This window comes from Salvia miltiorrhiza, chromosome 5 (assembly GCF_028751815.1).
Source record: "Salvia miltiorrhiza cultivar Shanhuang (shh) chromosome 5, IMPLAD_Smil_shh, whole genome shotgun sequence".
Lineage (NCBI taxonomy): Eukaryota > Viridiplantae > Streptophyta > Magnoliopsida > Lamiales > Lamiaceae > Salvia > Salvia miltiorrhiza.
The window spans coordinates 28,428,996-28,450,826 of NC_080391.1; the positions used below are offsets into that span (position 1 = coordinate 28,428,996).

The 21,831-nt window shown below is 40.4% G+C and overlaps 1 protein-coding gene across 1 annotated transcript in view; it reads right to left on the bottom strand.

The window, feature by feature from the left end:
- LOC131025745 (uncharacterized) overlaps positions 1 to 21,831 on the bottom strand; it is a 774,387-nt gene that overhangs the window by 306,358 nt on the left and 446,198 nt on the right. The window lies entirely within an intron of this gene.

The window sequence follows — 21,831 nt, forward strand, 5'->3', positions numbered from 1 at the left end:
TTATGAATAGTGAAGTCCAGGGATCAAACCCCACCACTCCCCCTTCCCCAAAGTCCAAAAAAAAAAAAAACAATCAACAATAATATTATATTGTAGGTTCACGTCTTTGCTGCAGTCTTTGTTGGCAGGATGCAGAGTCGGTGGACCATATTTTTTGGTGCTGCTCTAGAGTTATTCCTATTTGGATTGAGATTTTGACTTGGTTCCAGGTTCCTCATCTTATGATGTGCCCAGATATTCATTCGTTCTTAGTTCAGGCATGGGAATTGTCTTTTAGCCCTCTCATTCTCAATTGCTGGATGTACGGGGTGATTTCGACGCTTTGGTTTCTTTGGACTAGGCGCAACAAACTGGTGTTTGATGGTGAGCCTTTGATCATCAAAGAGTGATAACTTTTTTGAAGGCTTCGTTTAAAGAGCTGGATGCTAATTTCTCTCATCTCGGGCATTCCAACAATACTTGGTCTGAGTATCTCATTACCCGTGCTCTCGGCATCAAGGTTAGGGCGGCTCCTCCCCCTAACTTTGTTAGTGTTCATTGGTGGCCCCCCATTGACGATTGGATGAAAGTGAACACTGATGGGGCTGCTTCAGGGTCTCCTGGAGACATTGCGGCTGGGGATGTTTTTAGAGATAATTTTTGTGTGGTTAGAGGTTGCTTTCATTTTAAAGGTGGCAGAGGCTATGCCTTCGAGGCTGAGTTGATGGCGGTGATCGTTGCCATTGGGATTGCTTATTCACGTGGTTGGAACAAGCTGTGGCTCGAGGCGGATTCAATGTATGTTGTTAAGATCCTTCATGATAGATCCTCTAACATTCCTTGGAGGTTCCATGCGGCTTGGCATGCAACTCTGAGCAAGCTCACGGATATTAACTTTAGGGTTTCTCATATTTTCAGCGAGGGAAATGCGGCTGCGGACGCGATGGCGAACTTAGATCTCTCTGAGGGCTGGTGGCCTCACAGCATTGCTGAGATTAAAGCTCTTGTAGCTGCTGATATTGGTACGCATAGTTTTACACGTCAAGTAAGGTGATGGTTTCGCTTGGGTTTTCTTTCGAACACTTGGGTGGCTTAAGTGGGGGTGGCTTTGGCTGGTTGGTTTTGGGAGTACCTATGGTGTCTTTTTCAGTCCAAGGCACGCTTGGGGCTGGGCTCTGGGGGTTCTCCGTTGGTTGCCCCGCGGTGGTTGTGGAGTTTTTGCTCCGGCTGCCGGCGTGGAGGTTGTTTTACTCTTTCACTGTAATGCCCCGACTTTTTATTAAGGATTATAGACTTTTAATTATTGATTTAAGGATTTCTTATGGTAATTAGGGTTCAGCATCCATTAATAAAATACGGACTTATGTGAATTTGATGATTTACATACGTGATGATTTATTTTTATTTTTATTTCAACGGATGATGCACTCAAAATATTTTTGAGTCCATTAAGAGAATGATGGAGCTCAAAGATTTATTTTGAGTTTTCAAATAAAAAAAAAATTATGTATTCATTTATTTTTACCGAGAAATTTAGGAATGATGAGTTATAAAAATTTTCCATCAATATTTTTCTCAAATTATTTTCCTATGATGTATTTATAAATTGAGAGAGTGCACTAATGTTAGTGCTATTTATTGTAATTTTGATCACAAGAGTTTTATGCTCTAGCATTTTATTAATTGATGATTAGTCTTCCATATTTTTTTTTACACATGGGTTATTCCTACACCACATTTTTATATTTACTTAATGTAACACCCCATTATCCTCCACTAATATTTTCTTTTCCCTACCACTAATCTTTTTCCCTACCACCACTAATATTTTCTTTTCCCTACCACTAACTTATTTTTATCTAATAGACATGAGTGGAAGTGTGATGAGTGAAGATATGATTAGTGTGCTAAGGTGGTAGGGAACCAAGCTTTAATCATGAATAATGCTTTGTCCTTAATCATTCTTCCATTGCAAGACAAAGCTCATCACTTCACTCCCTCACACTTCAACTCTCAGTCACCTCCAAAAATCCCTCTCTTCCAATTTTGCTCCAAAAGATCGCCATAGATTAATCACCAAAGCTTCCAAGTTCACTTCAAGATCAAATCCTCCACCAAATCAACATAAACACCTTTCAATTCTTGAAGATTTCAAGAGGACCGTGGGGTTTGGTTTGAAGAGTGAGAAAGGAAAACTTTGATCTTTGTTTAATCTTGGGTAAGTGATTCTTATTTTCATAGATCTAGATTGTATGATGTTATATGTGAGTATATAATCTTGAGCATTTAAAGAATTTGAGATGAGATTTTGGTGAATTTCGTAGGCCTACTGACCTACTGTGATCGACGGTTTGTCGATGTCTAATAACTTTGAAACTTTTATAGAAAGTCCCTACATGAGTCGTGAGTACCCTGGTAAAATTTCAAGCCATTCCAACTTTGTTTGATACTTCTTTAAAATGCAAAACCTAAACTGCACATTACTACCGAGAATTTCAGAGAACAGAGGAAAGAGTCATTCATTTCAGTAGCTTCCTGTGTGATCTAGATTTCCAAATTTTTTATGGTATTAACCTTATTGTGTTAGCTAGATATCCACCAAATTTGAGCCCAGTTTGACAACGTTTACTAGTTTTCAAAAATCCAAGTTTTCGATTGTTCAAAACTGCCGAACATGGTAGATCGTGGTAAAAATGTCATATCTCTCAAACCACTTGGAGTTTTCGACTCTACTTTTTTTTTATATGAAACTAGACTCGAAGATCTTTCTTTCGGTATGAGTCTCGAGTCCAGGAGATGTCGGAGTCAGAACAGATTAAATTTTGAAGTTGAGTCAGTGTAAAAACAGAGCATGTTTTGATGATGTTTGATTGTGATTCTTATGTGCCTTATGTGTTTGTGTTGCCTATGTGTTTGAATGAGATTAGACGAGGTATGATTGATTTTTGACTGTCTTTAATGTAACGAATTATGGATGCTAGAACCCTAAAACATTAAAAGATACCCTAGGCACGTAGAATTAGACTTTGTCTTATGACAATTTCTTCACGAACTTATCGACTCTTCATCAATGAAGGTCCGGGCGACAGAAAGTGAAGCCGAAGAAGAAACGACTCCACGCCAGCTTTAAGAACAATTGAGGTGGGCATTACTTTTACTATACGTATATAGAGATCCCCTGCGTGTCGTAGGCCTCTTATACGAATATATGCATGAGATGATTTTAACTGTTAATTTCAGTTTATTATTATGCCCAAATGATAAATGACTCTTATGAAATGAAAATGAAATGTTCATGAAATGAAATGAAATGTTTATGAAATGATTGTCTGCCAAAAATGTTTATGTTTTTATATGTATCCTATCTGTGTTGGTTCGCCAACTTTAAAGGAAATCCAATTGGGATCCTATGCTAGACAAAGGTCGCTAGCTAGGGTTAACGTGTACACTCATGGAGACCGCGAGTCGCTTGCGACCGGTCTTGGCGTCCGTGGTAAGGAGGCCTCCTTCCCGGCGCGTGACAGAAAGGACAGATATGGATCATATAGACTGAAAATGGGATGCGCATCCACCTTTATGAAAATGAATGAAATGTTTTAGTAAGCGCAGGTCATTCAAGAAAACCCCTGTGTGTTACTGTTGGCAGTTCAATTTATATATGTATGCATGTTGTATTTTCGGCTTATGTCACTGAGTATTTTTATACTCAGCCCTGCATGTATTTCTAAATGTGCAGGTTGAGCAGGCGATGGAATGGATCGGTGTTGAGCGGATTTCCCTTTTGATGTTTATGTAATGAAACCTTGAGTATGCATCTCCATATGCATAACTCACACGTTTTTTTCGCTGCAAACACTCTGACTTATTTATCATTTCTACTTGAACTTATTACTACTTCATTTTAATTAACTTTCAGTTGGGGTCTAATCGTTATGGCAGACTCATTTGTGAATTACCCAAGTGGTTATATATATATACCACTAGTTTGTTATTAATGTTGGTTACTTAGTAAATCCCCTTTAATTTCCGTTTCTTATTGTTCACCCCAAGTCATAACCCCGGTTAACCCGTCATTGGGATAGTGGGCTGTGACAGAGTGGTATCAGAGCAGTTCGTTTGCTCTGGCCCTAGAAACCTTATTCTAAAAAAAGCCAAGTCTAGTTTGATTCACTAGACATACGTGGGTTAATACGACACCGCTCAACACTCCATTGCATCGTGCTCAATCAAGGAAAAAGGTAACTGCAGTTACAATGTTTTAAAGATGTTATTGTTCTAAACTGTTTCATGAAGATGTTTATGTAAAGAGCATGCTATGATGAAATGTTGAATGTTTTGCCTTTCATTGAAATGTTGAATGTTTTGCCTTTCATGGCATATCATTGCAGTTATGATGATATAATAAGAAGGATGATAGAGAATTGACACATGCTTTCCCCAGAAAACATAGATTGCTATAAGTTGCACGATCACGATTCTAAAAGAACATAGACTGTTGGATTAGTAGGATATCTCTACAATCTAGATTCTTGAAGTGATGATTTAGAAGAATGATAGAGAACTTAGAGCATTTCAGCTTCCACAAGAAAACAATGGTTCTTTTGAATTACAAAGAGGAATGAAAAGACATGTACGCGTTGAAGGAAAAGCACGGAATGATGATACAAGATGAATTCAAGGCAAACGTTGCATCAAGGGTTTAAGCATAAGTCTCTACGTTCGAATGTTTACACACGATGGAACAGCGAATCGACTTATGTTACACGATAGATTATAAAAAGGGCGTGATTTGATTGTCTGCGGGTTATATATATTTGTGACATACATGGGAAATGGGATTCGAGTCCACTAGAATAGAAGACCTTAAAATAAGTTTAGTTGTCTTAATGAAACTTATGTTTTGTTATGCATAGTATGTTCATAACCTTGTACATTTAAGAGTTTTACGTCTACTTACGTATAAGAAGACTCACACTTTCCCTTATCTATTAAAGATGGTTACGTCCAGGCATATTCTGATGGTTAGGAAAGCTCCGCGTTTGACCCAGCAGAGACTACCCGGGCATATCGGGATTTTAGTATAGCTTTTGACGACGACATAAGAATTGTTATAGCTCAGTATACACGCCTTTGGATTGTTGCCATGTCTTTGGGACTACAAGTTATATAAGAAAATATGGTTCGACTGTCTGTATGTAGACCTTGGGGAATAAGAGTCTAGTTCAATAGGACTAGAACCTTAAGTTTGAGCTTTAAGCTGCCACTACGAACTCAAGTTTCGTTATGTATAGTATGTCCACGACTTCTCAAGTTCGGGACAATGTTTCCCGTGTGACTGGGAAGTGATGATGTTGGACCTGGCCAGTCCACATGATCCAAATCTCAGTAGACGTCTTTTGGGTTGAAAACCTATATGTTTCAACTTTCGGTTGAAAAGCCAGACGGGTTCTTACTCGAGGTCATTTTGTTCGACCTTGTAGTTAATCATTTCATACCCTCTGGTCATTCTTTTGAATCTCTTGAACAATTTCTACAACACCTTGCTTTGATGTTGTGTTGATTTTGAGCCTTGCAACTCGTGAGTTGTCATAGTAGATTCCCTTTGTCGATAAGACTAAGAAGTATTAGTCTACTGACCTAGTATACCACCCAAACTATAGCTTTGTATAGTTGTCTCTCATTGTGTTTAAATTAGTTGAGATTAGTCTTTGTCCTATGAATATTATCGACCACTCATTATGATAGAAATTCAGAATCCAAATTGAGACCGTAATATAGTGTTTGCGTACATGAACGACTTTCTGTGTTGCATTCCAATTGACTGAATTTGCAGATTTTGGTTGAAGGCCAAAAGAAAAGCGATGACTCAAGAAGAGCTGTCAGACTTGTCTTAGAAGATTTTCAGACAGGGGTATATGACAATTATATTTCTAATAGCCGTTATAAGAGGAAATGAAAAGAAGTGTTTAATCCAAAGCAAAACTAGATGGGATATGACCAAGTATGACCATATTTTCTGCAGCATGTCCGTTAGGCCCCACAGTAGGTGGACATAGAAGAAAAAATGATAGACAAGTTTCACTACGGCCTAAGGTACTCGACAACTATACTGAGTTTATGAACTCTGAATTGTTCAGCCAAGCTCTGGACGCCGAGGTAGTAGGCCCGAGATTTGCCCGACCCAAACTCAACTCAGGAAGCAAATGATCAAGGACGAAGGCAAGACTACTATGATAGTCGAAATGGTAAGAGGCCTTGGTAGGAAACATAGTGCCCAAAGGCAAGGACAAGGACATCAAACAAACATAGCGCCTCCCCCGGATTACGTCTCGGTTCATTGGTGGCCGCCGGACGTTGGCTGGATCAAAGTGAACACGGACGGCTCTGCGTCCGGATCTCCGGGTTTAATTGCTGGCGGTGGGGTGTTTAGGGATCATGCTGCCATGGTCCGAGGTTGTTTTCATACTAAGGGAGGCTCGGGCTTTGCTTTCGAAGCCGAGCTACTTGCGGTTATTACAGCCATTGCGATAGCTTACAACCAGGGATGGCACAAGCTTTGGCTCGAGGCGGATTCTTTGTACGTAGTTGGTCTTCTTCAACAGCGCACGTTGGAGGTTCCTTGGCGTTTTATCAACTATTGGAAGGAAACGTTAGCTCGTCTGCAGGAGATTACTTTTCGTGTCTCACATATTTATCGAGAAGGGAACGTTGTGGCGGACATTATGGCCAATCCTGCTAGACAAGAGGGGTGGTGGAATAATGGTATTGAGGTCATTGAGGAAGCGGTTGAAGGAACCATATTTTGATATATGATTCACGTGCCTGTGACCCATTTCGGATATCAAACGAATACATACAAAAACCATGTGCCTAAAGCAAGAGGATGAAATCTTACTTGCAAATCCGGCAATGATCGACTCCAGTGTTGATCTTCCAACTTGTTCCCACGGCAAGACTTGACGTTGGGTGGCAACGATCTTCAAGTCCTCTCTTTTTCCTAGGGAAACGCGCCGCCTCAGTTACTGTGTTCTCACAGATTTCTCTCTATTTTACCTCACGTAACGTCACAAGTAAATTAGAATTAGGGCTGTACCTATTATTTATACTGGGTATTAAAACCCTAAATAATAAGCCCATCATCTAATTAAACTAAAACAAAGCCCAAAGGCTTAAGTGAGAAATAGATGGACGGACGCCCCATATGGAGTTAAGCCTTTATTGGGCCAAGCGGGGATCTACTAGCTTGAATAAAGTTTGGCCTCCCAGTGCTCGATTTTCCTATTCAGCCCAGAATAAAATCGAGACACAAGTATTAATTTATTCCACTAGAAAATTAATACTGAATTACCTCTTTATTCTTTAGGTGAGTCGGGGCTAGTATTAGACTTAATTAATCCCCGTGTTTAAGATATCCAATATCCATTAATTAATTAATTCCTCTGACGATCAATTAATTAATTAATTAGTCGTTTAATTATAAACGACATCTCGAGTGCTACCACTTAAACTTATTATCGTATTGGAACTAATTCCACCTGCAGGGTTTAATACGATAAACTTATTAAGTTCCTCGAGAGGATATTATCATCCTGTTATTAGCAGGACACGGATCCTTATTGCAATATAATCGCATGTCAAATAATAATTGCTATCACCCAAAGTATCGAGTATATTGAGCTTCAAGAGAACTCTCACCCATGATAAATCAAAGCAATAGTCAATATATTATTCACACCGATTAATCCAACTAAGGTTAAGACTATTTAAGTCACCGAGATCTTGATTCTTAATTAGTCAGAATATAAGAATTCATCTCACTGTGATCCTGTTCAATACACGAAGGTACTAGCATAAATAAATAGCCAAGACAAACTATTTATCCATTTATGCTACAATCTAAACCAGCAACTCGTCCATAGTTGCCTCGATTGTGAACTCAATTTATATCTCAACGTTTTCCAATTATATGATCTTCTGTGATCTACAACACACCATATAATCTATAGTATGAGATAAATTGGACTATAATAGGATTATGCAATAACAATATTTCAGATAGAAGAATCACAGTGAACTAAGGAATCAATGTATACAAGCATAAAGTCTTGCTTTCAGTATACAACCCTTCAATTCTCCCACTTATACTAAAGCAAACTTTTAGTATACAATGTGACTGAAAAACTGATAATATCCTCTAGCTATTACAAAATCTCCCACTTATACTAAAGTTTAATTTAGTATAGGGAGGCCACGAACTCCAAGGCCTTCAACATGCTTGTTGAACACCGCACCAGGAAGACTCTTCGTGAAGGGATCAGCCAGATTATCAACTCCCGCAATATGCATCAAAGCTACATCACCATGCTTGACCACAGACCGAATGTAATGATACTTGCCATCAATGTGTTTCATGGATTGATGACATCTTGAATCCTTGCTATTCGCAATAGCAGCCTCGTTATCACAATAAATTGTGATGCACTTCGGCAAACTAGGAATCACATCAATCTCAGTTAGGAAGTTCCTGAGCCATACAGCCTCTTTAGCAGCTTCACAAGCAGCTACATACTCAGCTTCCATGGTAGATAGTGAATTGCATTTCTGCTTTACACTTCTCCACACAATGGCTCCACCCCCAAACTTAAACACATAGCCAGTAGTAGACCGCCTCTTGTCCTTATCACCTTGATAATCGGCGTCCACATACCCTACCGGTGTCAGATCATCGGACTGGTAAACTAGCGCATACTCCTTAGTCCGTTTAAGGTACTTGAGTATGTGCTTTACAGCAGTCCAATGAGCTTGACCTGGATTCGCCTGATATCTTGCTGCAATGCCAACGGCAAAACAGATATCAGGCCTGGTACACTGCATCGCATACATGAGACTTCCCACAGCCGAGGCATAGGGAATTATCTTCATGCTCGCTATCTCCTCAGGCGTTGTGGGACACATTGCCTTAGATAGCGGAACACCATGTCTGAAAGGTAGAAAACCTTTCTTGGCATTCTGCATGCTGAACCGCGCCAAAACAGTGTCAATGTAGGATGTTTGAGACAAACTCAACATTCTCTTAGATCGGTCACGACCAATCTTTATTCCGAGAATATATGCTGCCTCTCCCAAATCCTTCATTTGAAACTGTTGGGATAACCACTCCTTAATGCCAGACAATACATTCACATTATCGCTAATGAGAAGTATGTCGTCCACATAGAGTATAAGGAATACCAGACTCCCATCGATACAGACCCTATAAACGCAACTATCGTTGACACACTGCTCAAAACCATAAGTTTTGACCACGTCATCGAAACGTTTGTTCCAGGATCGTGAAGCTTGCTTAAGCCCATAAATGGACTTCTTGAGCTTCCACACTAGATGCTCCTCACCTTCCTTGATGAACCCCTCTGGTTGTAGCATATAGATGTCTCTATCTTCCTCAAGATACCCATTCAAGAATGCGGTCTTGACATCCATTTGCCACACCTCTAGGTTCATATGGGCAGCCATAGCCAAGAGAGCTCGAATAGACTTAAGCATGGCTACTGGCGAAAAAGTTTCCTCATAATCGATACCAGGTCGTTGAGTATAACCCTTCGCCACTAGTCTCGCTTTGAAGGCCGTAACCTTCCCGTCCGGTCCTCTCTTGCGTTTGTATACCCATTTGCAACCAATGGCCTCACGACCAACAGGTAGCAAACATTTCTCGTATACATCCATGGCAGTTATGGATTCATATTCAGAAACCATACATGCCTCCCATTCAAGAGCATCTGGATCTGCTAGTGCTTCTGAGTAAGTCCAGGGATCTTCTTCAACAAGCCCATCATCAACTGAATCCGTAGATTCATTGACAAACGCATATCGATTGGGCGGTTTGCCCTTTGATGCCCTCTCACTACGACGTGGCACTATTGCAGATTCAGTATCGACAGCTTGTGCATTTTCTGATGAGACCTGTGGTACTACATCTTGCACAATTGGCTGAGTTGGTTGACTTGTCGTGCCAATGTCTTTGACCTCACCGAGGACGATTTCGCTCCTACTTTTGTGGTTATTTACATAGTCCTCTTCCAAGAATCTTGCGTTAGTACTAATAACGACTTTCTGATCCTTAGGACAATAAAAATAACCCCCTTTCGTTCCTCTAGGATATCCTATGAACAGCTTTACTTCAGTTCTAGGGCTCAACTTATCGGCATCCTTGTTCAGCACGTGTGCTGGACTGCCCCAAACCCGGATGTGGTTAAGAGAAGGCTTGCGCCCTGACCACAGCTCGGACGGGGTCTTTGCAACCGACTTAGAAGGCACTAAGTTAAGAATGTAACCAGCTGTTTCTAAGGCATATCCCCAGAACGAAATAGGTAAAGTAGCGAAACTCATCATCGAACGAACCATTTCTAGAAGAGTCCTATTTCTTCTCTCTGCTACACCATTCTGTTGGGGTGTACCCGGTGTAGTCAACTGAGATGTAATCCCAGATTCTAACAAGTATGCTCTAAACTCGTTACTGAGGTATTCGCCACCGCGGTCAGATCGCAATGACTTGATACTTTTACCATGTCGCCTCTCTACTTCCGCCTTGAATGTTTGAAACTTGTCAAAACATTCAGACTTGTAGCGCAACAAGTAAATGTATCCGTACCTTGAGTAATCGTCAATGAAAGTGACAAAATACTCGTACCCTCCACGAGCTTGAGTGGACATGGGTCCACACAAGTCAGAATGAACCAGTTCCAACACTTCTTTGGCCCTATACCCCTTGGCCTTGAAAGGCCGAGTCGTCATCTTTCCCTCTATGCAGGATTCGCAGACTGGGATTGGTTCTACTTGGAGAGACTCCAAGATACCATCGGAAACCAGTCTTTGGATCCTCCTTAGATTGATGTGACCCAATCTTAGGTGCCAAAGAAGAGTTTGGTTGTCTTGAGAAGAAGCCTTTCTCTTCTTTTGGTTTGTAGTCAAAGTATAAGCAGATGAAGAATAATCGAATGGACATGAAAAAGTATAAAGAGAATCAGCCGCACTTCTAAATAAAACTTGACCGTCTTTGATGAATACTGCACTGTCTTCTAAAAGAACAGAATATCCATACTTTCGTAATTGAATAGTAGAAATCAAGTTTTTCCGAAAACCCGGAACATAGAGTACATCTCTCAAAACCAAAACATGTCCATCAATCAATAAATTCACGTCTCCAATTGAAACAACAGGTAAGCTTGCTTCATTTCCCATGGAGAGTGCTAGCTCGCCTCCACTAAGCTCCCCTGTCCGCAGGAACCCCTGCAAGGTGTAACAAACATGATCAGTTGCACCCGAGTCAACAACCCATTGATGGGAAGATCTCGAAACTGAGTATGTTTCTGTTACAAGAGCAGTAGAATTACCTTGAGCTTTCTTCATCATGGGACAGTCAGACTTCCAATGTCCTACTTGTTGACACTTGAAGCATTTCCCTTTCCCCTTTGGCTTGCCAACGCCTCCGGTCGGGCCTAGCTTCTTCTTGCTCCCACCTTTTGCTTGGCCTTTCTTGCCATTGGGCCCTTTCTTCTTCCTACCTTTCGGTGGAAAACTGGGTCCTGTGGCAGTGGCCAAAGCCTGTGGACTCTTTCCCATGACCCCCTCGGCCGCAACCAACTCATTAAGCAGTTCATTTAGAGTGAACTTTTTCTTGCCCATTACGGCATTGAGTCGGAAGTTTTCGTAGGATTTGGGCAGAGTGTGGAGAACCATGTCTACCTTAGTAGCATCCTCGATTCCTCCACCGAGCACGTCCAGCTCATTGAAATGATTAATCATTCCAAGCACGTGCTCGCGCACAGACGAACCTTCCGTCATCTTTGAAGACATGAGTTTCCTCATGAGTTCAAAACGGACTGACCGGTCCGATTCCCCAAAGAGCTCCTCGAGGTTCCTCATAATTGCAGCCGCAGTCTCCAACGACTGATGTTGCAGCTGCAACGCAGAAGACATAGTGGTCATAATATAAGCTTTCGCCATATTATTCGCCCTATGCCACCGCTTATGGGCCTCCCTTTGCTCTTCGGAAGACCGAGTATTAAGGTTTGCGGGAGCGGGAGTAGTAAGCACAAACTTATACTCCTCCGCGTCTAGGACAAATCCCAGATTGCGCTTCCATTCCGAAAAATTCGGACCAGTAAGCGGCTTAGCAGATAAAACATTCAAAAGCGGGGTAACAGTCATATCTGAAATATAAACAAACAAGCGCACATTAGAAAACACGTTATTGCATAAAGATTCGTAGCAATAATATTGTAACCTTTTGATAAAACAATATTATTGAAACCTCCGTTAGCCCAATCGAATTACACGCAAGCCACGTTCGTGTGGACGTTTACGCGCTCTTCGGTTGACCAGACACCCAGTCTTTGGTCTCATTCCATTGCCAACTTATCCTTATGACAAAATGGGACCAATAAACGGACCTTGACTAGACCACGCAATTTCAAGAAGGGACTCCGTTGGGGAGTTGTACTTGAAATAAACGCCTAAGCTATGACCACAGTTTAGTCAACTTTATGACTATCTTTTATTTTAACCCCTCCTAGAATAATCCATGAAAGACTAACCCGTGCAAGCCACGTTCGTGTGGACGTTTACACGAGAAGCTCCCACTATTCTCAAGGTTAAAATAATTTATTTTAATCCTTTCAAGAATAACACGCAGAAATTAATACATGCAAGTCACGATAGTGTGAACGTTTACATGCAAAACTCCCACTTATTCACAAGATTAAAATATTTTTAATTTAGAAGTTTAACCGACAAAAGCTGCAAATTAATAACGAGTGCAAGCCACGTTCGTGTGGACGTTTACACCAATTATTAATTTACTTTGTCTCAAACCAACTGTGGAGGTCTATATCAATTTTATTTAAAAAATTGAATTATCCGCTTAGTCTTTTACTTCAAAAGGTTTACAGGTTAAATCACGTTGACACGGAAAACCTAAGCATGCATTTCTAGAACACATGTAATAAAACATGCTCGCTTGAAATTAAAACGTGCTTAGTGAAAACGTGATTGAACCTAGCATGATATTCTATGCGCATTTAAAATCACATAAAGCAAATAAAATCATGCTCAAAACACCATAACGGTGATAAAATCCCACGACATGCTGAGAACAGTAAAGAAAAATTCTTCGCGGCCCATTCGTGGAATCCCATTTCTAATCTATTACAATAAAACAATAGAAAAGAAATTAAAAAAATGGGCAAATACAGCCCAAAACAGCCACAAAATAGGCTGGAAAACACCTCCAGCCCAGCACTTGGGCCCAAAAGCCGAGGCCCAGCCGCCCAGGCCCGTTCAGTAGCCCAAACCCGGATCCGCTGACCCTCTGACCCGCGTTTGACCCAGTCAAAATTAGGGTTTTCAGCCCCTATTGTCATTTCTCGGTTTCTGCGCCGCACCTAGGGTTTCGCGCCGCAGAGCGGCGCTGCACATCTTCTTCCCGACGCGCAGTCGGCTCCCGGCCACCAGCCCGGCCACCTGCAATCTCCAGCTCGCGATTTCCGCCGTGAAACGCCGCCAGAGCCCCGCTGCGCTAGACACGGCAGTCGAGCAGGCAGAGGTTGCCGGAGCAACTCCAGCCCTCGACGCCATCGAGCGCAGGCTGGCGTCCATCTCGCCGTCTGACCAGATCTGCTTGCGACCTCCGCCTTCACGCCAGTCACCAGCACGCACACGAGAAGGAGGCGCGATTAAAATCGCCGCCCAGCACCCTGTCAAGTGAAGCTCCGCCGCCCCGCTGTTGCAGAACCAGGCTACAATTTCCGGCAGAACCGCTGCCCCTCCACGGCGGTCGAGCAAGCAGGAGTCGTCGGAGCGACTCCAGCCCTAAACGCCGAAGGACAGCAGATTGTTGTTGCTGTCACAGCACTGCCGGAACTCCGGTCGCCGGTTTTCCAACGCCGGGCAGAGGCTCGCCGGAATCTGGACAGATAGCTCCAGCAGTCTTCGTTCTTCGTGCACAGTACCATTGTCCGTGTTGAATTTCCAGATTACAGATTACATCCGAACAACAACAATTACAATTGAAATTCTAATCTAACCACGGATTTTCTCGTGGTGGAAAAACAATTACAACGTCAAACCGACGTATCCCACGAATCAACAAGCCACGAAGAACAAGCAGGAAAAACAAAAAAAACTTAATGGTTTTACTATTCATTTATCCGATAGAGCCGAAATTCTGGAACCACGGCTCTGATACCAATTGAAGGAACCATATTTTGATATATGATTCACGTGCCTGTGACCCATTTCGGATATCAAACGAATACATACAAAAACCATGTGCCTAAAGCAAGAGGATGAAATCTTACTTGCAAATCCGGCAATGATCGACTCCAGTGTTGATCTTCCAACTTGTTCCCACGGCAAGACTTGACGTTGGGTGGCAACGATCTTCAAGTCCTCTCTTTTTCCTAGGGAAACGCGCCGCCTCAGTTACTGTGTTCTCACAGATTTCTCTCTATTTTACCTCACGTAACGTCACAAGTAAATTAGAATTAGGGCTGTACCTATTATTTATACTGGGTATTAAAACCCTAAATAATAAGCCCATCATCTAATTAAACTAAAACAAAGCCCAAAGGCTTAAGTGAGAAATAGATGGACGGACGCCCCATATGGAGTTAAGCCTTTATTGGGCCAAGCGGGGATCTACTAGCTTGAATAAAGTTTGGCCTCCCAGTGCTTGATTTTCCTATTCAGCCCAGAATAAAATCGAGACACAAGTATTAATTTATTCCACTAGAAAATTAATACTGAATTACCTCTTTATTCTTTAGGTGAGTCGGGGCTAGTATTAGACTTAATTAATCCCCGTGTTTAAGATATCCAATATCCATTAATTAATTAATTCCTCTGACGATCAATTAATTAATTAATTAGTCGTTTAATTATAAACGACATCTCGAGTGCTACCACTTAAACTTATTATCGTATTGGAACTAATTCCACCTGCAGGGTTTAATACGATAAACTTATTAAGTTCCTCGAGAGGATATTATCATCCTGTTATTAGCAGGACACGGATCCTTATTGCAATATAATCGCATGTCAAATAATAATTGCTATCACCCAAAGTATCGAGTATATTGAGCTTCAAGAGAACTCTCACCCATGATAAATCAAAGCAATAGTCAATATATTATTCACACCGATTAATCCAACTAAGGTTAAGACTATTTAAGTCACCGAGATCTTGATTCTTAATTAGTCAGAATATAAGAATTCATCTCACTGTGATCCTGTTCAATACACGAAGGTACTAGCATAAATAAATAGCCAAGACAAACTATTTATCCATTTATGCTACAATCTAAACCAGCAACTCGTCCATAGTTGCCTCGATTGTGAACTCAATTTATATCTCAACGTTTTCCAATTATATGATCTTCTGTGATCTACAACACACCATATAATCTATAGTATGAGATAAATTGGACTATAATAGGATTATGCAATAACAATATTTCAGATAGAAGAATCACAGTGAACTAAGGAATCAATGTATACAAGCATAAAGTCTTGCTTTCAGTATACAACCCTTCAGCGGTCATCCGTGACATTGCTAGCCATAGTCACACTCGACGCATCTAGTCACGACTGTGGGGGCTGTTGTGGCCGGCCGGTTTCAAGTCCGTGGCTGCCTTGGGTCTTTTCGGAGTCTTCTTTCGTTTTTTGTTCTTCTTTGAGCCGGAATTACTTAGGGACGATGGTCAGGCCGGAGTTCCTGAAGCAATTCCTTCCGCTCGCTTGTCTTGCTTTTGTCGAGTACTCTTTTTCCTTTTTGCAGTTTCTTTCTCGTAAAAAGGTTTTAACGAGGCTCGGCCCATAGTTGGCTTTTCTGTGCCTTCATGGGCTTCTTTTTTCTTTTCTATAATACCGCCTTTTAATTAATCAGGGCCAGCCTGGGGTACCTCCATGGCCGAAGTTTTCCAAGTCATATTATGATATATGTTTGGATGATAGTAATACATGTTTTAAATATGGTCAGAAGGGCCATTTTGCTAAAGATTTCCAAGCAAGGCCACACGGAGGGATGTGAAGATCGAATCAACCGGGTCAAGCACAACCATTTAGGGTCATTCTAGACCAACAACTACTCTATCCACCACAACCCCCTTAAGTTAGAACCTATGCCCCGCACAAGAATAAATAAGGAAGCAAACAAGGAAACCTAATAAGTATGGGCACGCTACTCAACACACCTGTTATACTTCTGTTCGATACGGGTGCCTCGCATTCTTTCTCTGCAAGTGCATGTGCAAATACCCTAAAACTCATACCTGAAAAGGGCTAATCTGGACATGAGAAATTATTTACCCATAGGAGGGGCGACGATAGAAACACATGCTTACTCAAACCAAGAGGTAAACATAGGATCATTTAAGGTCATAGTAAACAACTTGCAGTTTATACAATATAGGACATTGATGTAATCCTAGGGATTGACTGGTTAGCTAAGAACTACGCCACAGTTTTATGCAAGGAGCGGAAGATTGCTTTTAACTTTTCGGGGATGGATGCTTTGAGATAAACCTGGGGAACAGGATACCAATTATTTCAGCCTTACAAGCGAGGAAGATGATGAACAAGATAGACTGCCAAGCTATCCTGGTATACCTGATCGGAGGAGTTGAGACCAAAGGGATAATTGAAGACGTAGAGATTGTACGGGAGTTCTGAGATATTTTTCAGAAATTTACCAGGGCTGCCACTCAATAGACAAGTAGAATTTACCATCGATTTAGAACCAGGATCAACACCGGTATCCAAGGCACCTTATAGGATGGCTCCAAGGGAATTGGAGGAGCTAAAGATCCAATTACAGGAATTATTGGACCTAGGTTTTATCAAACCTAGTGTATCCCATGGAAAGCGCCTGTGTTATTTGTCAAGATGAAGGAAGGCACCTTGAGGATTATTTATTCGACCAACTCAAAGGCGTGAGTGTAATCTTTAAGATCGATTTGAAGTTTGGGTATCATCAGTTAAAAGTTAGACATGAAGATATACCCAAAACGGCTTTCCGAATAAGATATGATCACTACGAATTCGTAGTTGTGCCGTTCGGATTAATAAACGCGCCAGTGGTGTTCATGGACCTCATGAACAGAGCATTCTATCCTTACTTGGATAAGTCCATCTTGGTATTCAAAGACGATATCCTTATCTACTCCAAGATTAAGAAGAATATAAGAAACATTGAGAATCGCGTTGCAAACACTAAGGGGTGAATGTCTTTATATCAAATTCACTAAATGTGAGATTTGGCTTAAGGTCAGAAGGTATCAAGGTTGAAGCAGTACAAGGATGGAGGTCACCAACAACTCCAAATGAGATAAGAAGTTTCTTAGGATTAGCTGGCTACTATCGAAGATTCATTGAAGGATTTTCAAAAATAGCAAGACCAATGACGCAGTTACTTGGGAAAGGAATCAAGTATACTTGGACTGATGAGTGCGAGAGAAGTTTTCAGCAGCTCAAGGACATGTTAACTACTGCACCAGTGCTAGCAGTTCCAGAACCAGACAGGAAATATGTGATCTACACGGATGCGTCGAAAAATGGACTAGGTTGTGTGTTAATGCAAGAGGGAAAGGTGATAGCATATGCATCGCGACAACTTAGACCACATGAACTGAATTATCCAACCCATGATTTAGAATTAGCTGCAGTGGTGCATGCACTGAAAATATGGAGACATCACCTATACGGAGTTAGGTGTGAGATATTCACCGATCATAAAAGCTTGAAATATTTTTTTCAAGCAAAGAGATCTGAACATGAGACAAAGAATATGGCTCGAACTAGTAAAGGATTATGATTGTGGTATTAACTACCACCCAGGCAAGGCCAATGTAGTAGCCGATGCATTGAGTCCTAAAGTCTCGTCTAAGTTAGGATACTTTTTCACGAGGGAAGATGAACTCATTAAAAACTTTGACAAGATGAGGATAGAAGTGATTAAACCACCTAATACAATAGCGAGTGTTATTGCGACAATACCCAGTTTGAGAAAAATGGTGGTAGAAGCAAAAAGGAAGGACGAAAAGATGGAGAAGCTACGAGGAAGAATAAGGATAAGAAGTTTCAAGAATTACAACGACGAATCAGATAATACTATCTTCTTTGAAGGGAAGATATGCATGTCCATGACAATGAACTTAAGAATAAGATAAAGCCATGGCACCCATATACTGTCACCAGGAAGTACTAAGATGTATTAAGATCTAGAAAAATTCTAGTTAGGAGGAATGAAACGAGATGTAACCTCATTTGTTGAAATATGTCTTGCGTGCTAGCAAGTGAAGGTTTTACAACATATCACATTGTTACTTTGAGTCTTCGAGCTCATAAAGTCAAGCTTAATGTCGTGTTTGGGACAAACTGAGCCCTTAACGAACCAATGAATTTCGTTGTCGAGATGGATTTTTTTTCGAATCCATCATACTTAAGCAAAGGTTGTCACGAAAGGGGGCAGTCAATGCCCACATGACTCGAGATTCCTTCGATGAATGAATAAAAGTTTATAACGGCGTTTTAGGCTGACTGCCTACATGCTCGAAATGGTTGGTCTCCTTACAAACTGTTTAAGTTGCCTTAAGAATGCTCTAGAGATATTAGTCATTATAGTTCCGCTTAAACGACATAGAAATTACTAATAAGGTATGTTGAGGACGACCGAGCTAAACCGGGGTGAAAGTTGAGAACATGTTTTTACCAGTTATCAATCGCCTATCGATAGGTTGGCAAATGATGCGTTATACCTGAGGAAATATAGATCACCACTTTGTTGGGATGAAATGGCGAGATGATTGAGATCGTCCGTCAAATCAGAAAAAGGAATCAAGGAGGCCCAGGATAGACAGAAGTCATATGCTGACAAACGTCGAAAGGACCTACAGTTTGAGGATGGAGAGAAAGTTTTTCTGAAGGTTTCTCCATCAAGAGGAATCGTTAGATTCGGTGTAAAGGGTAAACCTAAACCCCGTTTTATAGGCTCATACGAGATTGTAGAAAGGATAGACCCAATAACTTACTGGTTGGCGTTAGCGCTAAGCTTTGAGAATGTGCGTAATGTATCCCATGTGTCGCAAATAGAGAAGTATGTTTACGATTCAAAGCATATGATCCATAAGAACAACATTATTATTAGTCAATATTTGAGTTACGAAGGAAGATCCAAATCTATCTTAGATCGGGAAGTTCAGGTACTAAGGACTAAGTCAATACCGATAGTAAGGGACCTATGAATATATCATGGTCAATAATAGACTACCGTCTAACAGGAAAGTGAAGTACTCAGAGTTATTTTCTGAGGTACAAATTTCGGGACGAAATTATGTTAAGGGGGATAGTATGTAATTCCCCGACTTTTTATTAAGGATTATAGACTTTTAATTATTGATTTAAGGATTTCTTATGGTAATTAGGGTTCAGCATCCATTAATAAAATACGGACTTATGTGAATTTGATGATTTACATACGTGATGATTTATTTTTATTTTTATTTCAACGGATGATGCACTCAAAATATTTTTGAGTCCATTAAGAGAATGATGGAGCTCAAAGATTTATTTTGAGTTTTCAAATAAAAAAAAAATTATGTATTCATTTATTTTTACCGAGAAATTTAGGAATGATGAGTTATAAAAATTTTCCATCAATATTTTTCTCAAATTATTTTCCTATGATGTATTTATAAATTGAGAGAGTGCACTAATGTTAGTGCTATTTATTGTAATTTTGATCACAAGAGTTTTATGCTCTAGCATTTTATTAATTGATGATTAGTCTTCCATATTTTTTTTTACACATGGGTTATTCCTACACCACATTTTTATATTTACTTAATGTAACACCCCATTATCCTCCACTAATATTTTCTTTTCCCTACCACTAATCTTTTTCCCTACCACCACTAATATTTTCTTTTCCCTACCACTAACTTATTTTTATCTAATAGACATGAGTGGAAGTGTGATGAGTGAAGATAGGATTAGTGTGCTAAGGTGGTAGGGAACTAAGCTTTAATCATGATAATCATTCTTCCATTGCAAGACAAAGCTCATCACTTCACTCCCTCACACTTCAACTCTCAGTCACCTCCAAAAATCCCTCTCTTCCAATTTTGCTCCAAAAGATCGCCATAGATTAATCACCAAAGCTTCCAAGTTCACTTCAAGATCAAATCCTCCACCAAATCAACATAAACACCTTTCAATTCTTGAAGATTTCAAGAAGACCGTGGGGTTTGGTTTGAAGAGTGAGAAAGGAAAACTTTGATCTTTGTTTAATCTTGGGTAAGTGATTCTTATTTTCATAGATCTAGATTGTATGATGTTATATGTGAGTATATAATCTTGAGCATTTAAAGAATTTGAGATGAGATTTTGGTGAATTTCGTAGGCCTACTGACCTACTGTGATCGACGGTTTGTCGATGTCTAATAACTTTGAAACTTTTATAGAAAGTCCCTACATGAGTCGTGAGTACCCTGGTAAAATTTCAAGCCATTCCAACTTCGTTTGATACTTCTTTAAAATGCAAAACCTAAACTGCACATTACTACCGAGAATTTCAGAGAACAGAGGAAAGAGTCATTCATTTCAGTAGCTTCCTTTGTGATCTAGATTTCCAAATTTTTATGGTATTAACCTTATTGTGTTAGCTAGATATCCACCAAAGTTGAGCCCAGTTTGACAACGTTTACTATTTTTCAAAAATCCAAGTTTTCGATTGTTCAAAACTGCCGAACATGGTAGATCGTGGTAAAAACGTCATATCTCTCAAACCACTTGGAGTTTTCGACTCTACTTTTTTTTATATGAAACTAGACTCGAAGATCTTTCTTTCGGTATGAGTCTCGAGTCCAGGAGATGTCGGAGTCAGAACAGATTAAATTTTGAAGTTGAGTCAGTGTAAAAACAGAGCATGTTTTGATGATGTTTGATTGTGATTCTTATGTGCCTTATGTGTTTGTGTTGCCTATGTGTTTGAATGAGATTAGACGAGGTATGATTGATTTTTGACTGTCTTTAATGTAACGAATTATGGATGCTAGAACCCTAAAACATTAAAAGATACCCTAGGCACGTAGAATTAGACTTTGTCTTATGACAATTTCTTCACGAACTTATCGACTCTTCATCAATGAAGGTCCGGGCGACAGAAAGTGAAGCCGAAGAAGAAACGACTCCACGCCAGCTTTAAGAACAATTGAGGTGGGCATTACTTTTACTATACGTATATAGAGATCCCCTGCGTGTCGTAGGCCTCTTATACGAATATATGCATGAGATGATTTTAACTGTTAATTTCAGTTTATTATTATGCCCAAATGATAAATGACTCTTATGAAATGAAAATGAAATGAAATGTTTATGAAATGATTGACTGCCAAAAATGTTTATGTTTTTATATGTATCCTATCTGTGTTGGTTCGCTAACTTTAAAGGAAATCCAATTGGGATCCTATGCTAGACAAAGGTCGCTAGCTAGGGTTAACGTGTACACTCATGGAGACCGCGAGTCGCTTGCGACCGGTCTTGGCGTCCGTGGTAAGGAGGCCTCCTTCCCGGCGCATGACAGAAAGGACAGATATGGATCATATAGACTGAAAATGGGATGCGCATCCACCTTTATGAAAATGAATGAAATGTTTTAGTAAGCGCATGTCATTCAAGAAAACCCCTGTGTGTTACTGTTGGCAGTTCAATTTATATATGTATGCATGTTGTATTTTCGGCTTATGTCACTGAGTATTTTTATACTCAGCCCTGCATGTATTTCTAAATGTGCAGGTTGAG